This window comes from Callospermophilus lateralis, unplaced genomic scaffold, assembly GCF_048772815.1.
Source record: "Callospermophilus lateralis isolate mCalLat2 unplaced genomic scaffold, mCalLat2.hap1 Scaffold_308, whole genome shotgun sequence".
In the NCBI taxonomy this organism is placed as follows: Eukaryota; Metazoa; Chordata; class Mammalia; order Rodentia; family Sciuridae; genus Callospermophilus; species Callospermophilus lateralis.
The window spans coordinates 493865-514876 of NW_027513702.1; positions in this window are offsets into that span (position 1 = coordinate 493865).

Below are 21012 nucleotides of genomic sequence, written 5' to 3' on the forward strand. Positions count from 1 at the left end.
GAATTGCTGGGTCAAATGGCGGTTCCATTCCCAAGTTTCCAAGAAATCTCCATACTGCTTTCCAAATTTGCTGCACCAATTTGCAGTCCCACCAGCAATGTACAGGTGTACCCTTTTTCCCACATCCTCGCCAGCACTTGTTGTCGTTTGACTTCATAATGGCTGCCAAGCTTACTGCAGTGAGATGGTATCTTAGGGTGGGTTTGTTTTGCATTTCTCTGAATGCTCGAGATGGTGAGAATTTTTTGATGTACTTATTGATTGATTGTATGTCCTCCTCTGAGAAGTGTCTGTTCAGGTCCTTGGCCCATTTGTTGATTGGGTAATTCATTTGCTTATTGTTTAATTTTTTGAGTTCTTTGTATAACTCTGGATATTAGGGCTCTATCTGAAGTGTGAGGAGTAAAGATTTGTTCCCAGGATGTAGGCTCCCTTTTTACCTCTCTTATTGTTTCTTTTTCTGAGAAAAATCTATTTAGTTTGAGTAAGTCCTGTTTGTAGATTCTAATTATTAACTCTTATGCTATGGGTGTCCTATTGAGGAATTTGGAGCCCGACCCCACAGTATGTACATCATAGCCAAAGTTTTCTTCTATCAGACGCCGTGTCGCTGATTTGATATCAAGCTCCTTGATCCATTTTGAGTTAACTTTTGTGCATGGCGAGAGAAAGGGATTCAGTTTCATCTTCTTACATATGTAATTCCAGTTTTTCCAGCACCATTTGTTGAAGATGCTATCCTTCCTTCAGTTTATGCTTTTAGCTCCTTTATCAAATATAAGATTGCTGTAATTTTGTGGATTGATTTCTGTGTCCTCTATTCTGTACCATTGGTCCACCCGCCAGTTTTGGTACCAGTACCATGCTCTTTTTGTTACTGTTGCTCCGTAGTATAGTTTGAGGACATGTATCGCTATACCGCCTGATTCACACTTCCTGCTTAGAGTTGTCTTTGCTTTACTGGGTCTTGTATTATTCCATATGAATTTCATAATTGTTTTATCTATTTCTACAGGAAATGCCGTTGGGATTTTGATTGGCATTGCATTAAACCTATAGAGAACTTTTGGTAATATCGCCATTTTGATGATGTTAATTCTGCCTATCCATGAACAGGGTATATTTTTCCATCTTGTAAGATCTTCTTCTATTTCTCTCTTTAGGGTTCTGTAGTTTTCATTGTGTAAGTCTTTCACATCTTTTGTTACGTTGATAACCAAATATTTTATTTTATTTTTTTTGAGGATACTCTCAATGGAGTGGTTGTCCTCATTTCCGTTTCAGAGGATTTGTTGCTGATATTCAGGAATGCTTTTGATTTATGATTGTTGATTTTATATCATGCCACTTTGCTGAATTCATTTATTATCTCTAATAGTTTCTTGTAGACCCTTTTGGGTCTACTAGGTATAGAATCATGTCATCTGCAAATAGTGATAATTTAAGTTCTTCTTTTCCTATTTTTATGCCTTTAATTTCTTTCATTTGTCTAATTTCTCTGGCCAGTGTTCGAGAACTATGTTGAACAGAAATCGTGAGAGAGGGCATCCCTGTCTTGTTCCAGATTTTAGAGGGAATGCGTTCAATTTTTTCTCAATTCAGAATGATACTAGCCTGAGGCTTAGCATAGATTGCTTTTACAATATTGAGGTATGTTCCTGTTATCCCAGTTTTTCTAGAGTTTTAAACATAAAGGGATGCTGTACTTTATTGAATGCTTTTTCTGCATCTATTGGGGTGATCATATGGTTCTTATTTTTAAGTCTATTGATGTGGTGAATAACATTGATTGATTTCCGTATATTGAACCAGCCTTGTATCCCAGGAATGAATCCTACTTGATCATGTTGCACAATTTTTTAAATATGTTTTTGTATCTGATTCGCCAGAATTTTATTGAGGATTTTTGCATCTAGGTTCATTAGAGAGATTGGTCTGTACATTTGTTTCTTTGAAGGGTCTTTGTCTGGTTTAGGAATCAGGGTGATATTGGCCTCCTCTGCTGTATACCCATTCGGTCCTGGGCTTTTCTTAGTTGGTAGTCTTTGGATGGTTTCTTCTATTTTCTCAATTGATATTGGTCTGCTTAGGTTGTCTATATCCTCCTGACTCAATCTGGGCAGATCATATGACTTTAGAAATTTATTGATGCCTTCACTATCTTCTAATATAATTTCTGATTATCTTCTGTATTTCAGAAGTGTCTGTTGTGATATTGCATTTTTCATCCCTTATGATAGTAATTTGAGTTCCCTCTCTTCTTCTCTTCATTAACATGGCTAAGAGTCTGTCGATTTTATTAATTTTTCAACTTTCAGTATTTTCAATTTTTTCAATTGTTTCTTTTGTTTCGATTTCATTAATTTCAGCTCTGATTTTAATTATTTCTTGCCTTCTACTTCTTTTTCTGTTGTTTTGCTCTTCTTTTTCTAGGATTTTGAAATGAACTATGAGATCATTTATTTGTTGTTGTTTTTTTTTTCTTTTTTTAAGGAAAGAACTCCAAGCAATGAATTTTCCACTTAGAACTGCTTTCAATGTGTCCCATAGATTCTGATATGTTCTGTCTGTCTTTTTCATTTATGTCTAAGAATTTTTTTTTTTATTTTTCTCCTTGATGTCTTCAATAACCCATTGATCATTCAGTACGTATTGTTCATTCTCCAAGTGATGCATGAATTTTCCTTCCTTCTTTTATTGTTGATTTTCAGTTTCATTCCATTACGATCAGATAAGATGCCTGGTATTATCTATACTCCTTTATATTGTCTAAGAGTTGTTCTGTGACATAATATATGATATATTTTTGAGAGGTATCCATGTGCTGCTGAGAAAACAGTGTAACTGCTTGATGTTGGGTGGTATATTCTATATATGTTAATTAAGTCTAGGTTATTAATTGTGTTATTGACTTCTATGGTTTCCTAATTCAACTTTTGTTTGGAATATCTGTCCAGTAGTGAGAGAGGTGTGTTGAAATCTCCCATGATTATTGTATGGTGGTCTACAAGACTCTTGAACTTGAGAAGAGTTTGTTTGATTAACATAGCTGAACCATTGTTTGGGGCACATATATTTATGATTGTTATGTCTTGTTGGTGTATGGTTCCCTTGAGCAATATGTAGTGTCCCTCTTTATCCCTTTTGATTAACTTTGTCTTGAAATCTATTTTATTTAATATGAGTATGGACACTTCTGCTTGTTTCCGAAGTCAATATGAGTGATATGATTTCTCCCAACCTTTCACCTTTAGTCTATATATGTCTTTTCCTATCAAATGTGTCTCCTGTAGGCAGAAAATTTTGGGGTCTTCTTTCGTGATCCATTCTACTAGCCTGTGTCTCTTAATTGGTGAGTTTAAGGCATTAACATTTAGGGTTATTTTTGAAATATGGGTTGTTCTTCCAGCCATATTTGTTTATTTATGTTACTAAACATGGTTTGTTTTTCTCTTTGATTATTTTTCGCCCCTTTACTGTACTACCTCCCACTGTTGGTTTTCATTGTTATTTTCCATTTCGTCTTCCTATAATGTTTTGCCAAGGATCTTTTGAAGAGATGGTTTTCTAGCTGCAAATTCTTTTAACTTTTGTTTATCATGGAAGGTTTTAATTTCATCTTCCATCCTGAAGCTTAAAATCGCTGGATACAAAATTCTTGGTTGGAACCCAATTTCTTTCAGTGATTGAAAAATGTTATTCCAGGATCTTCTAGCTTTCAGAGTCTGTGTTGAAAGATCAGCTGTTATCCTGATTGGTTTACCCCTAAATGTAATCTGCTTCCTTTCTCTTGTAGCTTTTAAAATTCTCTCTTTATTCTGTATGTTTGGCATCTTCATTATAATATGTCTAGGTGTTTATCACTTATGATTTTGCACATTTGGCGTCCTGTAGGCTTCTAGGATTTGGGATTCTGTCTCATTCTTCATGTCTGGAAAGTTTTCTCATATTATTTCATTGAATAGATTGCTCAATCCTGTGGTTTGGACCTGTATACCTTCCTGTATCCCAATTACTCTTTAGTTTGGTCTCTTCATGTTATCCCATATTTCTTGGATGTTCTGCTCATGGTTTCTTAACAGTCTTGCTGAGCTTTCTATGTTCTTTTCAAGTTGAAATACTTTGTCTTCATTGTCTGATGTTCTATCTTCTAAGTGATCTACTCTGCTGGTAGTATTCTCAATTGAGTTTTTAAGTTGGTTTATTGCTTCCTGCATTTCTATGATTTCTGTTTGTGTGTTTTTTATAACCTCTATCTCGCTGTATAGTTGATCTTTTGCTTCTTGGATTTGTTTATGTAATTCATTGTCAAAGTGATCTTTCATTGTCTGATTTTGCTGTCTAATGTCTCCCTGGAGACTCCAGATCATCTGAAGCAAGTATATCCTGATTCTTTATCTGACATTCCATATGCTGCAGATATTACCTCTTCTAATGTTGATTTGACCTGCGTTGCTTGTGGTCCTTTCTTTCCTTGTCTTTCCCTACTGTTCACGTTTTTTGCGGCTTGGTGAAACTTTTGTGTTATTGAATTTTACCCCTAAATGTTTATATTGCTACTGTATTCTTGAAAAGTCTCCCTCACAGGCGTAAGCAGCGGCTCTGCCCCTCCTCCAATTGGGGCAATGTGCCTACCACACCAGGACGCCGCTGGGCCTGTTCTGCCTCTTGGTAGCTGGTCCGCCTACCTTGCAGGAGCGGGCAGTTGATCTACCCCTCTGCGGGTGCTGGTCCTGTTCAGCCAGTGGGTAACGGGTCCAGCTACCTTGCAGGCACAGGCGTCGGCTCTGCCCCTCCGCACTCCGCTGGGCCTCTTTGTCTGTGGGTTGCAGGGCTGTCTACATTGCAGGCGTGAGTGGCATCTCTGCCCCCCCCAAACCGGGGCGATGTGTCTACCACGCTGGTAGGTCGCTGGGTCTGTTCTGCCTCTGGGTGAGAGGTCCACCTGCTTTGCAGGCACGGGCAGCGGCTCGGCCCCTCCCCAAACCTGTTTATGTGTCTAGCACCCTGGCGGGGCCTAGCACCTGGTCTGTCGGTGTTCGCAGGTCCACCTACTTCGCAGGCGCTGGGGCCGGCTCTAACCCTCTGAAGGCAGCTGGGCCGCTTCAGCCGGTGGGTCGCAGGTTCACCTATCTTGAAGTCGCAAGGGGTGTCTCTGCCCCTCCGCGGGTGTCTGGGCCTGTTCTGCCTGTGGGTTGCATGTCCGCGTTCCTTGCAGGCGTGCAGTGGCTCTGCCCAACCCCCAACCAGGGTGATGTGTATTTCACGATGGCGGGGCGCTAGGCCTGTTCTACGGGTGGCTCGCAGGTCCGCCTACCTTACAGGCGCGGTTGGCGGCTCTGCCCCTCCCTTCTCCATGTGTTTTTAAAGTTAACAAATATGAGAATTCCTGTCTCCATTTCTCTGTACCCTATTCAGCACATGCATTTTTATATTCACATATAGAATCCTACCTGGTATCACATGTACATACTTGTGAGGTTGCTGACTTTGCAAATACAAATTGTGAGAAGGGATCACTCCTCCTAAATGCTGTTGGAACTTACAATTCAAACTATGGGTGAGCTCCCTAGTTGAACAACATTATACATAAATCGATGCTCAGAAAAATGAAGATTTTTGGATTTGTGGATGATATATAATTCATGATGTATTTCGATTGGCATATATATTGCTACTTTTTAATGTATACGTGTGTGTGTGTGTGTGTGTGTGTGTGTGCATATATATATGTATAAACTCTCCAGATTTTTCAAAATATGAAATGTATGTGTCTTATTATATACTCCCTAAATTCATTGATGTTCATGAATGTGGATTTATATTCAACTTTTCATAAGAATGTTCTCAGAAATATTAATCCACCTGAAATACATATTTGTTTCCTAATACTGAAAACTAACTTCAGTGAATGGTGCATACAAATCCTAATATTGCTATAGTAAATGACTCAGTTTAACGTCAATGCAAGTAGATTCCTATGGGACATGATATGTATTTTGACGTTCATTTTTATTCAAAACTGGTACATTAATATTTCTTCAGTTTTTGCACATAATAGAATACATATTTCATTCACAAATTCACAAATTTATAGGCATTTTTTTCACTTTCAATTACTTCCTGCTTCAGAACATATGTATTCCCCGAGGTTTCTTGACTGCTCTTTTAATGAGACTTCTTTCCAAGCACATTATTTTCAATTTCCATAATCATTTTAGAAGCAAAGCTCACACACACTTCATGATAAACCATAACAGTGATATTACCATTAGATGTATAACTGGTTGGAATGATTGTATGAATATCAATATAAGATTTCCAGTATATATTCAGATATCAATTCAATCCATTATTTAAATTTGGAACCAGTTATATTATTTATTCACAGTATGGTCTATTCATGCATTATCTTTATATTCATATAACACAGAGTATACCTATTTGTACCCACAATACTAAATTATATGTCTTCAAAATATTGCTCCCAGAAATGGTGGAAGAAATACTCATGTCACCTGATCTATATATACATTAATCACAGTAATATTGTGGAAACAAAAAGCAAGGTCACACTTATGATTGTACCAAATCCTAAATGGAAAGTGAGCATGGATTAAAAAAAAATCCATGTCCAGGTTGCCTAATGCTCTCAAAAGTGATTCCTATTGGTGACTACATATTTGTTTCTTCCTGAAATTACATATTCAACCTCAACCCTGTTGAAAATGTCTAATCCTATCACTCACTTTATACTTTGCCTGATTTCCTAATGTCTCTATTGAAATCTGATTTCCTGTATTTTTTCCCCAGTTCATCATTATGACTGACTCTTCACATGTGCTGACATTTACTTTCACTCTCTACCCAAAACCCTATTGCTAAAGATCTTTTGGTCCAAATGCTATACACACTCTTCATTCTAAATCTACCGAATATCTTCCTAATCCACCAACTATCCCTTTTGGACTGGATTTTCTCTTCGACATTCAATCATCCAAAAGTCAAGGTCCTATGCCATTGTATATCAATTAATCTGAGACACCTGTGCAGAACATAATTCAAAGCTAAGAATCCCAATAGTGGGGCCAATTCCCTTCTGTGCTTCAAAAATTACCTAGATTTCTTTTTTCATACTTATATTTCACCTATATATTCTTGAAAATATCGCAAAATTCCAATACCATTATTCATCCAAGAGAATGATTCCTAACCCAAATGGAAGCTGCTATTAACCTTAACCATAGAATGTTTCCTCAATCTAACTTTACAGAAGAGAAGGGACAGAATTAGTCTTCCAATACAGGAGTGTAGGGGATCTTCAACCTGCTGAGAACCTCAAAGTTCCATGCAGAAATGATCCTTGGAGAACATGTAGGCAGCTATGAAGGACCTGAGAGAGCAAAAGTCATCTTCCATGGCAAACAACCCTGTCAGGATGAAGGGAAGTGTCAGAATAAGCCTCACTCTTCTTAATGTAGAGAAGATGGACCAAACCAGTCCAGTGTAGACAGCTGTTCCCGGCTGCCTATGGTTGATATACAATCCTCAGTTGTGAACGTATCACAGGAAATATAGGCAGCCTCCATCTCATGGGAACCTTGGAAGCAAATTTTAGGACAAAGTGGTTTCCAAAGCAGTGACCTCATTCAGTTCACAAAGGAGGTGACCTTCCTCACTTCTTTGGTGATAGAACTCTCTGAACTTGGGATCCAGGAAGCCAGGCTACCAGAGGCAGTCCCAGTACCATTCCCAGTGGGCTCACTTATTTGGATTTACCAGGAACAGAGTCAGTCTTTCTTGGTACCTACTGATGTGAGAATGGCCAAATTTCAGGAGAGCTCAGAAGAGGGGCCTTTCCTGAGAAAGCAGGAAGTTGCTCACAGCTGGCTCCTGACCACTTCACAGATTTGGCCAAAAAGACCAGATCTGAGACAGGACAGAACATTTCAGGGAACATAATAAGGCCCACAAGTCAGAGGACACTCCGGATAGTCACAGACCTCTTTGGGGGAAGGAGGTGCCTTTGTGGGTGTGGGTGTGAGTTTGTGGTTTTGTCTCATTTTCTGAGAATAGGTAAAAAAGGCGGTTTGTTTGGTTTGGAGTGGACTGTTCCTAGTAAGTCGTTTCACAAAGTGAGTGTTTCTATGTCTGTGTATCACACTGTGTCTGTGGTTGTAGACATTTGAAAAGAGAATTCATCAATGGATGTGTCCTGTTTAGTAGAAACCTACCCAGCATTCATTCTGCCCAATTGATGAATGGACAGTGGCTTCCCTTATGGATGGGCAACACCTACTAATTTCCTAAGTTCCTGTTTTCTTCCTGATTCTGGCCACTCTCCAGAATAGGCTCATGGTTTTGTGTCCAAGATATGTACCACCTCCAAGCTCTGTGACAAGGCCATGTAATGGATAGCTAAAGGGAATGGCTAGCATCTCAAAAAACTCAGATATCAGTGTGACCAGGAAAGCCTCAGTGGAGAAACTCTGCTTTGGGTTTTTTGCTAACCAATTCTTCTCTTCCCCTGAATGTGAGGAAGGTCTTGGCCTCAAGACACCGCTTTGTGAAGCCTGAAGAAAACAGTTTTAAAATGGAAATAAATGGGCATCACCTGTGGCTCTTTGTTAATTTCTTTGGAAATGGATGTGTCTGAATCAGTCTCTTGGCCCTGTGTGAGGCTGTGGCTTAGGTTCTCAGCACCTGATGCATCTAAAGAATGATCCCATGTGTGCATCCAAAACCAAAATGGGAAAAATATCAGTAATTGTTGATGAAGTCTCTCGCCTTCCTCTCTTAGGTTCCTGACCACCATCAAGTGAGAATAGAGATCCTTTGAATCAAATGAGTTCTTCTAAGCCCTGCAAAGGCTATCCCATACATGCTTGTGTTTTCTCATGACTCCAAATCACATAAAGAATCTATACCTGACAGTTAGTAGGGCTCAAATTGGAGAAGCAGAGCAGTATTAAAGGAAGGCATTTTTGATCCCTTGTGGTTCACAGGAAGGGTGTACAGGCCACCCTGCCTTTAGGAAAATGACGGGCAAGCGAGGTTATTTGGACTCTGTGTTGGGCTGCGCCCCTCATGGAAACATCCAGCCAGAGGTTATGAGGAGTGTCTATATGGAAGAAGATGAGGGCCATGTGGGAGTGTTTTGGTTTTAATTGTGGTTATTTGTGTGGAAGTTGGAAGCGATGACTGGGTCCACCTGGGCTTGAACTCTGGTGTGATACCGTATAGAGACTGAGTCCTGGAACTGACCTCAGAGAAGTATTGCCATGAATTGTGTTGGGATATTAGGAGGCCACGCATGAGAGTCACCATTGGAAACTGAGATCTATTCCCAGTGTGGCTTTCCACAGAGCACTGGGAATCTCAGCCAAGGTATCACATAATTTTATTCTGAAACACTTGGCAGCAATAGTTGAGAGTCAAAACACAAATGCACTTCACATTGTAGGCCTCAATGGGCCTGGCTTCATGTGGCCTTTTGGCCACTCTTTGGGAAGTCTTGGCAGTGAGAGTTCTCCAGATCTTTCTTTGAAATGAACTTCTTCACCATTTAATGGTTACCGAATTAAATGAAACACTCAGTGCCTCCAACTTCAACCTTGAAAGATGGGCTCGATAAATACCATGAAATTTTTGAAATTCCCATATCCAGGAGGCACTGGAGAACCATTGGATATCCTGTTGGTGATCATGAGTGTACCAGACAGTGCCTTGATTGGCTGGGTTTCATGAAAATGGTGTAGAACAGAGATTCCAGTAAGTTGGAGCCTGCTGAATAGTGGGCCTAGAGCAAAGGTGGGCATGTGTGAGATAAAACATCTGTGGTGCTTCCATGTGGATTTCCCAATGGCTTCCAAATGGCTTGTGACTGACATGGTGCAGCCAGCAGACCCTTATATGTAAATGATTCTTGTTATATGGATAAGTTTCAGGGCAATGTTCAGAATCAGGTTCCTATGGTCAAGGGGTCAAGCTATGTTGGACAGAAGCCTGGTTTGTGCATTCTCCTGCAGACCCTGTCCCACCACACGTGACAGAACTCCCTCCAGCACTGTGTCCCAGGTGAACTCCTTGTATTTCGTGAAGCAAATACTGAACTCCCAGTGTAGCAGCAAAAAATATCACAAAAATTGGAGGATGATCAAATGGCTTCACAGTCCACATGAGGAGACACTTAGCCCCAAGTGGCCACAGTTGACCCCGAAAGAGAGAATTCAGCAATGCTGCCTCATGATCACTGGTAAATAAGAAAGCATCTCCTCCAGGTCACATAGATGCAGACCCAGCTTTTATGGTCTCACTACAAAAAAAGCTAAATCTCCTGACAACAACATATATTTCAAGAGCCCAACATCAGAGCCAGTTTTTCCAGAAGCCTTTAGGCTAGCAGAGCTCCATGTTTTTGGAGGGTTTACATTGTCCCTTACTTTTGGAATCTCGCCTTCTACCTGCAAGTTTGTGAACTCCTGAGCATATTAAATTCCAGATATGTATTCACAGATTTTCTTACTCATCTCCTCTACATGTGTTACTTGGGACGAAGTTAAGGTCAAGGCATTGTTGTGGATGACAGTCGGAAGATTTTTGTGTAGCACATATTTGCATACACATTGGATTCATTTTCCAATTTTCCTTTCGAAATACTGAATCCCTTAAACTAACCCATACCCTACAAGACTCTGACAACTAATCCTAACGTAATGGAGAAAAATAACCCAAACAGAACAGAAATACAAACATATCAGAGGAGGCATGGTGTACCATTGAATTAACTTTTCCATTATATAGGGAAGGAGTTTTAAATCTAGTCAATTTTTTGTTGAAAGAGTTGTCCATGTATTTTTAAACTTATCAAATATGTGAATTCCTGTCTCCCCCATTTCTTTGTATCCTATTCAGCACATGTATTTTTATATGCACATATAGAATTGTACCTTGTATCACACATATATTCTTGTGAGGTGGCTGACTTGGCAGATACAAATTGTGAGAAAAGTTCACTCCTCCTAAACGCTGTTGGAACTGAAAATTCAACCTATGGGTGAGCTTCCTAGTTGAACAACATTATACATAAATCCATGTTCAGTAAAATGAATATTTTTGGATACGTGGATGATATATATTTCATGATGAATTTCGATTGGCATATATATTGCTAGTTTTTAATGTCTGTGTGTGTTTGTATATATATATATATATATATATATACTGTCAAGATTTTTCAAAATATGAAATATATGTGTATTTTGGCCACTCTTTGGGAAGCCTTACCTGTGAGAGTTCTCTAGAGCTTTCATTGAAATGATTTTCCTCAACATTTAATGGTTCCTGAATGAATTGAAACCCACAGTGCCTCCAACTTCATCCTTGAAAAATGGCTCTATAAATACCATGAAATTCCCCTGACCAGGTGGCACTGTAGAACCTTTGGATGTCTTGTTGCGAATCATGAGTGTACCAGACAGTGCCTTGACTGACTCGATTTCATGAAAATTGTGTAGAACAGAGATGCCAGTAAGTTGGAGAGTGCTGAGAAGTGGGCCCAGAGCTGTGGTGTGCAGGTGTATGATAAAACATCTGTGGTGGGGCCATTTGGGTCTGCCATTGACTTCCAAATGGCTTGTGGCTTACATGGTGCAGCTAGCCGACCGTTATCTGTAAAGGCATCTTGTTATATGTAAAGGTTTCAGGACAATGTTCAGAATCAGTTTGCTATGGATAATATTGCAAGTTATGTGGGATAGAAGTCTGGTTGGTGAATTCTCCTGTAGACCCTGACCCTCCACACGTGACAGAACTCGCTCCAGCACTGTGTCCCAGTTGAACTCCTTGTATTTCATGAAGGAAAAACCAAAAGCCCAGTGCAGCAGAAAGAAACACCACGAAAATTGTAGGATGGCCAATTGGCTTCACAGTCAAGACGGGGAGACACTTACCCCTCCGTGGCCACAGTTTACCTTCAAAGGAAGAATTGAGCACTGCTGCCTCATGTTCTTTTGGAAAATAAGAAACCATGTCCTCCAGGTCAGATAAATGAAGACCCATCTTTGATGGTATCACTACAAAGGAAGCTAAAGCTCCTGACAACAACATATATTTCAAGTGCCCAACCTCAGAGGCAGTTTCTCAAGAAGTCTTTAGGCCAGCAGAGTTCCATGAATTTGGACTGTTTATCCTGTCACTTAAGTTTGAAAACTCCTCTAAAATGCCCAAGCTTGTGAACTCCTGAGCATTTTCCATTCCAGATATGTATTCACAGATTTTCTAACTCTTGTCCTCTAATTGTGTCTTACTTGGGTGAAGGTAATGTCAAGGCATTGCTCTGAATGAGAGTGGAAAGTTTTTTTGTAGCGCATATTTGCATACACAATGGATTCATTTTCCTTTATTTCCATTTGAATTACTGAATCCATGACACTAACGCATACCCTACTAGACTCTGACTACTAATGCTAATATGATGGAGAAAAATAACCCAAACAGAATAGAAATACAAGCAGTTCAGAAGAGGCATGGTGTATAGTTGGACTTGCCTTTTGCATGATAAAGGGTAGTTGTTAAAAATCTGGTTAATTTTTAATTGATATAGTTCTCCATGTGTTTTGAAAGGTATCAAATATGTGAATTCCTGTCTCCCTTTCTCTGTTGCCTATTCAGCACATGTATTTTTATATGCACAAATAGAATCCTACCTGGTACCACACGTACATTATTGTGAGGTGGCCTACTTGGCAGATACAAATTGTGAGAAGAGATCACTCCTCCTAAACGCTGTAGGAACTGAAAATTCAACCTATGCGTGAGCTTCCTAGTTGAACAACATTACACATAAATCCATGTTAAGTAAAATAAATATTTTTGGATCTGTGTATGATATGTATTTCATGATGAATTTTGATTGGCATATATATTGCTACTTTTTAATATCTCTGTATGTGTTTTGTGAAAAATCTGCACTCTATAGATTATTCAAAATATGAAATATATGTGTCTTATTATACACTCCTTAAATTCATTCATGTTCATGTATGAGACCACGGCTCATGCAACAGCAAAAGACATTTATTGAGGATCCAATCCAGTATGCTAGGGCTCCGTGGTCACTCAAGAAGGGAGAGCAGCCCAGATCTCCGAGCTGAGGTTGAGCAGTGCTTAAGTACACTTTTTGGGGAGGACGAGACTTTACATATATCACAGTATCTTTTAACAAATCATCATACACTGCGGGAAAATCAAACAACAAATCCTAAACATGATTAGTTCATTCATTGGTGGGAACATGTCAGGCAGGAGGGATAGGTCAGTTCTACAGCGGGGTACAGATTCAAATTGATTAGATTAGGCCCTGCGATGCATATGTGCCAAGCCACACAGGGTCCTAGGTTATTAAACAACCAGGCGATCAGGGGGAATATTTACTGGACAGTCCAGAAATTGTCCTACAAGTAACAGGAATTTCAGATTTTTCATGTAGCATAGGAACTTAACAATACCTGGTCCTTTACATTTTAAATCAGGCCTTGAATCTTAGAAACTTTACAAACCCGGTCTTTTACACTTTAACTTTTACACTTTAATTTCAATTTCTTTTACCCTTAAAGATCACTCCTGGTTCACAAGAAGGGTGTCCAAGCCACCCTGACTTTAGGCAAATGAGGGGCAAGGGAGCTTATTTTGGACACTGTCTTGGGCTGTGCCCCTCATGGAAACCTCCAGCCATATGTTATGATGAGTGTCTTTATGGAAGAAGATGAGGGTCATGTAGGAGTGTTTTGGTTTTAATTGTGGTCATTTGTGTGGCGGTTGGAAGAGATGACTTGGTCCACCAGGGCTTGAACTCTGCTCTGATACTCCTTAGAGACTGAGTTGTGGAACTGACTTGAGAGAAGTATTGCCATGAATTGTTTTGGGATTATAGGAGGCCACACATGAGATTAGCCCTTGGAAACTGAGATCTAGGCCCAGGGTGGCTTTCCACCGAGCACTGGGAATCTCAGCCAGGGTAACACATGATTTTTTTACTGAAAGACTTGGAAGTCATAGTTGAGACTCAAAACACACATGTACCTCATATTGTAGACCTCAATGAACCTGGCTTCATTTGAACTTTTGGGCACTCATTGGGAAGCCTTGCCTGTGAGAGTTCTTCAGAGCTTTCATTGAAATGAGCTTACTCACCATTTAATGGTTCCTGAATGAATTGAAACCCACAGTGCCTCCAACATCATCCTTGAAAAATGGCTATACAAATACCATGAAATTTTTGAAATTTCCATGACCAGGTGGCACTGGAGAAACTTTGGATGTCCTGTTGCTGATCATGTGTGTACCAGACAGTTCCTTGATTGACTGGTTGTCATGAAAATGGTATAGAACCGAGATGTCAGTAAGTTGGAGCCTGCTGAGTATTGGGGCTAGAGCAGTGGACTATACATTTGTGAATAAATATCTGTGGTGGGACCACGTGGATCTGCCTTTGGCTTCCAAAATACTTGTGACTAATATGGTGCAGGCAGCAGACCCTTATATGTAAAGGCATCTTGTTTTATTGAGAGGTTTCAGGGCAATGTTCAGAATCTGGTTGCTATAGTCAAGGGGAAAGCTATGTGGGATTGACCCATGTTCGAACATTCTCCTGAAGACCCTGACCAATCACACGTGTCAGAGCTCCCTCCAGAATTGTGTCCCAGTTGAACTCCTTGTATTTCATTAAGCCAATTCCAAACTCCCAGTGCAGCAGTAAGAAACACCACAAAAATGGAGGATGACCAAATGGCTTCACAGACCACACGGGGAGACACTTAACTCCCAGTGGCCACAGTTTACCAAGAAAGAATTCAGAACTGCTGCCTCATGTTCATTAGAAAATAAGGAACCATTTCCTCCAGGTCACATAGATGCAGACCCACATTTGATGGTGTCACAATGAGGAAGCTAAATCTCCTGACAACTTCATATATTTCATGTTCCCAACCTGAGAGGCATTTTCTCAAGAAGTCTTAAGGCCAGCAGAGCTCCAAGTTTGTGGAGTGTTTAACCTCTCCCTTACTTTTGGAAACTGCTCTACCACATCCAATGTTGTGAACTCCTGAACATTTTCAGTTCCACATATGTAATCACAGGTTTTCGAACTCCTCTCCACTAATTGTGTCTTACTTGGAGTGAAGTTAATGTAAAGGAATTGTTCTGGATGAGAGTGGCAACATTTTTGTGTAAAACATATTTGCATACACATTAGATTTATTTTCCTATTTTCATTTGAAATACTGATCCCCGACAATAAAACATACCCTAATAGACTCTGACTACTAATGCTAATATGATGGATAAAAAGAAAACTAACAGAATAGAAATACAGGCCTTTAATAGGAGGCATGGTATATACTTGGAATTGCCTTCTGCTTTATCAAGGGTATGTGTTATAAATCTTTTCAAATTTTCATTGTAATATTTCTCCATGAGTTTTATATGTGTATATATATATATATATATATATATATATATATATATATACTCTCTAGATTTTTCAAAATATGAAAAACATGTGTCTTATTAAACACTATCTAAATTCATTCATATTCATGTATGTGGATATAAAATCAACTTTTCATAAGATTATTCTCAGAAACATTCAACTACCTGAAATACATATTTGTTTCCTGGTCCTGAGAACTAACTTCAGTGAATCGTGCTTACAAACCCTAATATTTTTACAGTAACTGACACAGTTTATCATCAAAGCAAGTAGATTCCTATAGGACATGATGTGTATATTGATGTTCATTTTTATTCAACACTGGGACATTAAAATTTCTTCATTTTATGCACATGGTAGGATATATATTTCCTCCACAGGTTAGCAAATATATAGGCATTTGTTTCACTTTCAATCACTTCCTGCTTCAGAACACATGTATTCCTCCATGTTTCTTGACTGGTCTGTTCATGAGACTTCTATCCAAACACATTATTTTCGATTTTCTTTATCACTTTAGAAGCAAAAGGGACACACATTTCATGATAAACCATCACTGTAATATCACCATTAGATGTATTACTGGTTGGAATGAATGATTATATATCAATAAAAGATTTTTTATATATTTTCTGATATCAATTCAATACATTGTTTAAAGTGTAACAAGTTATATTATTAATTCACAGTATGGTCTATTCATGCATTATCTCTATATTCATAGACACAGGGTACACCTGGTTGTACCCCCAATACTAATCTATACATATTTGAAATATTGCTCCCAGAAATGGTGGAAGAAATACTCATGTCACCTGATCTACATATGCATGTTATCACTGTAATATTCTGAACACAAAATGCAAAAGCCACACGTATGATTGTACCAAAGCCTAAAGGTAAACTGAACATGGATTACTAAAAACATCCCTGACCAAGTTGCCTAATGCTCTCAAATGTCAATACTATTGCTGGCTACATATTTGTTTCTTCCTAAGATTATATATTCAACCTCAAAACTGTTGAAAATGTTTAATTTTTTCACTCACTTGATACTTTTGCCTGATTTCCTAATGTCTCTATTGATATCTACTTTCCTACATATTTTCCGCAGTTCAACATTGTGACTGACCCTTCACATGTGCTGACATTGACATTCACTCTGTAACGGAAACACTATTGCTAAAGATCTTTGGTCCAAATCCTATGCTCGCTCTTCTTCCGAAACATACTGACTATCTTCCTGATCCTATCGACTATCCCTTTTTGAGTAGATGTTCTCTACTACATTCAATCATCCAAGGTACAAGATCCTATGCCATTGTATATCGATTTTTCTGAAACATGTATCTAGAACGTAATTCAAAGCTACGTATCGCAATCAGTTGCCCAATGCATTTCTGAGCTTCAAATCTTACCTAGATTTCTGTTTTCATACTTATATTTTATCTCTATATTCCTATAAATATTGCAGGTTCCCAATACCATTATTCATCCCGCATAATGATTCCTTACCCAAATCGAACCTGTTATTAACCCTAACCATACACTCTTGCTTCAATCTAAAATTACAAAAGAGCAGGGACAGAGTTCGCCTTACAATACAGGAATGTAGGGTATCTTCCAACTGCTGAGAACCTCAAAGTTCAATGCAGAAATAATCCCTGGAGAAGATGTCAGCAGCTATGAAGGACCTGTGAGAGCAAAAGCCATCTTCAATGGCAAACAATCTAGACAGGAAAAAGGGATGTGTATGCATCAGCCTCTCTCTTTTTAATGTAGAGAAGATTGACCTAACCAGACCTGCATGGAGAGCTGTTCCCAGGTGCCTATTTTGATATACAATTGAAACTAGTCAAATTTTCAAAGGAAGTAGGGACAGCCTCTATCTAATGGAACCCTTGGAAGCAACGGTTAGGGCAAAGTTGTTGCCAAGGCAGTGACCTCTTTCAGTTCCTGAAGGAAGTGACCTACCTAACTTCCTTGGTGATGGAATATTCGGAAATTTTGATGCAAGAAGCCAGGCACCGAGAGCCAGTCCCAGTCCCTGTCCCAGTGGGCTCACTTGTTTGGATTTACCAAGTACAGATCAGACCTTCTTGGTACCTACTGATGTGAGGATGGCCAAATGTCAGTAGAGCTCTGAAGAGAAGCTTTTCCTGAGATAGCAGGTAGTGGCTAACGGTTGGCTCCTCAAAGCATCACAGAGTTGGCCAAGGAGACAAGATCTGAGACAGGAGAGGCCATTTTGTGGGGAACATAGTATGGCCCACCAGTCAGAAGACATTCCGGATAGTTACAGACCTACTTTTGGGAAGGAGGTGCCTTTGTGTGTGGGTGTGAGTTTGCGGTTTTGTCTCATGTTCTGAGAATAGGTAGGAAAGGTGGTTGGTTTGGTTTGGAGTCGACTGTTTCTAGTAAGTCTTTTGACAAGGCGACTTTCTATGTCTGTGTATCCACTGTGTCCGTGGTTTTAGACATTTGAAAAGAGAATGCATCAATGGAGGTGTCCTGTCTAGTAGAAAGCTTCCCAGCATTCATCCTGCTCAATTGATGAATGGACTGTGGTTTGCCTTATGGATCTTAAACACCTACTAACATCCTAAGTTCCTGTTTTCTTCCTGAATTCTGGCCACTCTCCAGAATAGGCTCATGATTTATTGTGCAAGATATGTACCACCTCCAAGCTCTGTGACATGTCCATGTTCTTGATAGCTGAAGGGAATGGGAACATCTCGGAAAACTCAGACATCAGTGTGAGCAGTAAAGTCTCAGTGGAGAAACCCTGCTTTGGTCCATTTGCTTAACTATGGTTCTATTGCCTTGAATGTCAGGAAGGTCTTTGCCTCAGGCCACCCTTTTGTGAAGCCTGAAGAAACAGTTTTCAAATGAAAATGAATGGGCATCTCCTGTGGCTCTTTGCTTAATTGCTTTGAAAAGGATGGTGTCTTAATCAGACACTAGGCCCTGTTTGAGGCTGTGGCTAAGATTCTCAGCTCCTGATAGATGTAAAGAAGATCCCATGTGTGCATCCAAAACCAAAATGGCAAAAAGATCAGTCATTGTAGATGAAGTCTCTTGCCTTCCTCTGATAGGTTCCGGAACTCCATCAAGTGAGAATAGGATTCCTATGGGTCAAATGAGTTATTCAAATCCTGCAGAAGTACTTGGGTTCTCTCATGATGCCAAATCACATAATGAATCTATACCTGACTGTCAGTAGGCCTCAAATTGGAGAAGCAGAGCAGCATTAACAGCAGGCCTATTTGACCACTCCTGGTTCAAAGGAAGGGTGTCCAGGCCACACTGAATTTAGACAAATGAGGGGCAAGGGTGCATATTTCGGACATTGTCTTTGGCTGTGCCCCTCATGGAAACCTCCAGCTAGAGTTTATGATGAGTGTCTATACGGCTGAAGATGAGGGCCATGTGGGAATGTTTTGGTTTTAATTGTGGTCATTTGTGTGGCGGTTGGAAGAGATGACAGGGTCCACATGGTCTTGAACTCAGGTGTGATTCCTCTTAGAGACTGAGTTCTGGAACTGACCTCAGAGAAGTATTGCCATTAATTGTGTTGGCATTGTAGGAGGCCACAGATGAGAGTTGCCTTTGAAACCTGAGATCTAGGCCCAGGATGGCTTTCCTCAGAGAACTGAAAATCTCAGCAAGGATATCGCATAATTTTATTCTGAAAAACTTGACAGCCATAGTTAAGAGTCAAAAGACACATGGACCTCCTGTTGTAGACCTCCATAGGCCTTGCTTCATGTGACCTTTTGGCCAGTGTTTGGGAAGCCTTGCCTGTTAGAGTTCCTCAGAGCTTTCATTGAAATGAGCTTCCTCCCCATGTAATGGTTCCTTGAAGAATGGAAACCCCAAAGTGCCTCCAACTTCATTCTTGAAAAATGGATAGATAAATACCATGATATTTTTGAAATTCCCAATGACCAAGTGGCACTGGAGAACCATTGGATGTTCTGTTGCAGACAGTGGCTTGATTGTTGTGTTACAGACAGTGCCTTGATTGACTGGGTTTCATGAAAATGGTGCAGAACAGAGATGCCAGTAAGTTGGAGCCTGCTGAGTAGTGGGCCTAGAGCAGTGGTGGGCAGGTGTGTGATAATACAACTGTGGTGTCGCCATGTGGATCTGCCATTGGCTTCCAAATAGCTTGTGACTGACTTGGTACAGCCAGCAGACCATTATATGAAAAGGCATCTTGTTATATGGAGAGGTTTCAGGGCAATGTTCACAATCAAGTTGCTATGGTCAAGGGGGCAAGTTATGTGGGATAGAACCCTGGTTGGTGGATTCTCCTGCACACCCTGACCCAACACACGTGAGAGAACTCCCTCCAGCCCTATATCCTAGTTGAACTCCTTGTCTTTCATGAAGCAAATACCAACCTCCCATTGCAGCATCAAGAAACACCAAAACCTCGCCAGCACTTGTTGTTGTTTGATTTCATAATGGCTGCCAATCTTACTGGAGTGAGAAAAGGGTTCTCTTGTACATTGCTGGTGGGGCTGCAAATTGGTGCGGCCAATTTGGAAAGCAGTATGGAGATTCCTGGGAAAGCTGGGAATGGAACCACCATTTGACCCAGCTATTGCCCTTCTCGGACTATTCCCTGAAGACCTTAAAAGAGCGTATTACAGGGATACTGCCACATCGATGTTCATAGCAGCACAATTTACAATAGCTAGATTGTGGAACCAACCCAGATGCCCTTCAATGGATGAATGGATTAAAAAAATGTGGCATCTATACACCATGGAGTATTACGCAGCACTAAAAAATGACAAAATCTTGGAATTTGCAGGGAAATGGATGGCACTAGAGCAGATTATGCTTAGTGAAGCTAGCCAATCCCTAAAAAACAAATACCAAATGTCATCTTTGATATAATGAGAGCAACTAAGAATAAAGCAGGGAGGAAGAGCAGGAAGAAAAGATTAACATTAAACAGAGACATGAGGTGGGAGGGAAAGGGAGAGAAAAGGGGAATTGCATGGAAACGGAGGGAGACCCTCATTGTTATACTAAATTACATATAAGAGGTTGTAAGTGGAATGGGAAAATAAACAAGGTGAGAAATGAATTACAGTAGAAGGGGTAGAGAGAGAAGATGGGAGGGGAGGGGAGGGGGGATAGTAGAGGATAGGAAAGGTAGCAGAATACAACAGTTACTATTATGGTATTATGTAAAAATGTGGATGTTTAACCCATGTGATTCTGCAATCTGTACTTGGGGCAAAAAAGGGAGTTCATAACTCACTTGAATCTAATGTATGCTAATGTATGAAATTTGATATGTCAAGAGCTTTGTAGGGTTTTGAACAACCAATAAAAAAATAAAATTAAAAAAAAAAGAAAGAAACACCACAAAAAGGGCAGGATGACCAAATGGCTTCACAGTCCACTCAGGGAGACAATAAGCTTCCAGTGGCCACAGTTTACCAACAAAGAGAGAAATCAACACTGGTACCACATGTTCAATGGAAAATAAGAAACGATGTCCT